A 2,756-nucleotide genomic window follows, 5' to 3' on the forward strand; every position below is an offset into this window, starting at 1 on the left:
AATAATTGACATGTTGTAAATATTTGCAGAAACTATGGAGCACTCCCGAGATGAAGAAACAGAAGCGATGTTGGGGGACATAATTGCAAATGGATCAAGTGATGATGTTGCGTCATTTCTCCTCGACACCGTTGATCAGCTAGATGAAGAAGAGGGCTATGCTTATGATGGTGGCTTCGACCCATTAATGCCGGTACAAGAGGAGGACTATGTTCATGATGGCTCCGGTGACACAATGGAGGTACAAGACGAAGGAGACCGTGCTGACTGCTCCGGTCACCGAACCGAGTCCGGCCAGGTATATATATATTAGTTAAGCCCGTGCTGACTAGTTAATTGATGCATCCATTGTTTTGGTATATGTACACGTATTAATTACTGTCGTCTTTCTTCCTTATAATTTCTAGCCCTCCGGATCTGTCACACCCTAGCTAGTCATGCATTAGAGGGTTGCATCATGTTTATTCTTTCACCAGAAACCTGAAATGGGGATGACAGAACCCCCAGCCCCCTCTGAAACCAACTAGGGTTTACTAAAAACTTTTTCAATGAACCTGAAATGCCCTTCTAAAATGCCCATCATTTTTTTCTTGGTTCAGAACCCCTGCCAAAAGTGATGCACATTTTCCCAGGCCATCTTAGGGTTTTTGAATTAAATCATAAATATTTGAATTTGGGCATTTAAAATTATATAAAATATTTAAATGCTCAAATATCTCCAAACTAAAATGTTTCATGTTGGAAATAATCCAACTATGGACCAGGAGTGGTTTGGTGATTTTAGGAGTTGCCTAAGTATTTTATTTAATTCAACAAAGTTGCAGAAGTATTAAAAAAAACAGAAAACAGAAAGAAATGGAAAACTTACCTGGCGCCCAGCACCCAGCCCACCTGCCGGCCCAGCCCAGCACCGCTCCAGCGAGCTGCTTGCCGGCCAGGCAGGCAAGCAGGTGCCCGACGGCGACCGCAGCGCGCGCCACGCACCTGCTCGCCGCCTCGCCGCTCCCCGCGCCCGGTGACGTCGTGGATCAGTCTCTCTCGCTCCCCCGAACCCCCAGACACCCCCTCTCCTCTCCAGCTCCTCCCCCTCGCGCTCCCCCGCCATGGCCGACGCCACCATCGTCGTGCCTTTGTCGTAGCCGTGCTCCCCGCCACCCGTGCGTCCTCTCATCGTGTCCAGGAGCTCCGCCGCTGTCCACTTCATCGAGCAAGCCGAGCCCCGAGCGCTCGCAATGCCCGAGTCCACCGCACCGACCTCGCCCGAGTCCGCCGTCTCCGGAGATCCCCTTCAACGCCGTCGTCGTTCCGGTCCATCCCCGGCCGCACCAAGGGCTTCGTCGCACTCACTGTGAGCTTAGCCATCTTCCCCTCCCTTCCGTTCTTGCTCCCGAGCCGTGTAGCGACCTCCCGGAGCTCAACCGCACCCACCGCCGTGGAGCTCGTCGCCGACGTGCTCCCGGTCATCCTCCGGCCACTCCACGGTGTCCATCATGCTCACCGTGTCACTTAGCACCTAGCTAGCCCCTCCCCGAGCCTCACCGACCCCTCTAGCGTCAAGTTCTTCTTCGGCCGAACCCCGGTGGCCGCCAAAGTCGTCGCCGGCGCCAACTCCGGCCACCCCGACCCCAACGGACTCCACCAAGAGCTGCGGCTCGTCCTCAGCTCCACTCCGGTGGTCTCCGCGACCCATTTGGTGGCCGAAACAGCCAAAACCACTTCCGCCGCTGCGTCGGGCTCGCCGGCGGCTAAACGCCGGTGCAGCCGACCCGGGTTTGACCACGGGTGGGCCCTGGTTGACTCCCCTGAGTCAATGACAGGTGGGGCCCAGCCCTGTTAATTAAACAGGTTTAGTTTTATTTAAACTTTAATTAAATTAATCACCCTGACACGCGGGACCCACTGTCAGGTTTGATCCGGACGTGTTCCGTTGACCTGCTGACGTCACACTGACGTCAGGCTGACGCAATAATTGATTTTCTGAAATTAATCTAATATAGGAAATTCCAGAATATAGTTTAAACTTCAAAAATTCATAACTTTTATTCTGTAACTCCAAATCAGACAAATTATATATGAAAAATGATCAGAAAAATCCAATCTATCCATCTGTACTATTTTCATGCATGATTAAACAAGTTAACCTGATGTTTAATGCAGAACAAGGAAAAGCACTTTAAAAGGCCAAGTTTGAGTTTGAAATTTGAATCTTTGATTCAAATTGGTTCAAACCCTTCTGGTCTTAGTTGCATTAGCCCAACACACTCATATTGCTATGTTTCATGCATGCATCATATTGTTGCACATTGTTTGGTGATGGTTGTGTATCGGTGTTCTTTGCGGCAGGTTCTGCCCCCGAGGAGTACCGTGATTACCCTAACGAAGAACCGTATCAGTGCATCAAACCATCAGGCAAGCAACCAACCATTTGATCATATCGATACAATCCCATGTTCTCGCTCCTGCTCTCTTTTACTGCATTAAGACAACGCGTTTCAAACTGCTGTGTGCTACGGTAGTTGAACCCATTTCCTCTGCATGACCTGTCATTGCCACAGTAACTAGATGAAACCCACTAGCATGTGTAGGAGTTGATTGAGCCATATGTATGTATTGTTCCTACCTTGCTATGCCTGCTATGCTTAGGGTCGTGTCAGGTCTGGTTCATCTGGGTGATGGCTAGAGTGAAATGATTATGTCGGTAATGAGAGTGGTGTGGTGAACACGATTTGGTAAAGGTATCGATGAGAGGCCATGTA

The sequence above is a fragment of the Triticum aestivum genome, chromosome 5B, assembly GCF_018294505.1.
Source record: "Triticum aestivum cultivar Chinese Spring chromosome 5B, IWGSC CS RefSeq v2.1, whole genome shotgun sequence".
NCBI lineage: Eukaryota > Viridiplantae > Streptophyta > Magnoliopsida > Poales > Poaceae > Triticum > Triticum aestivum.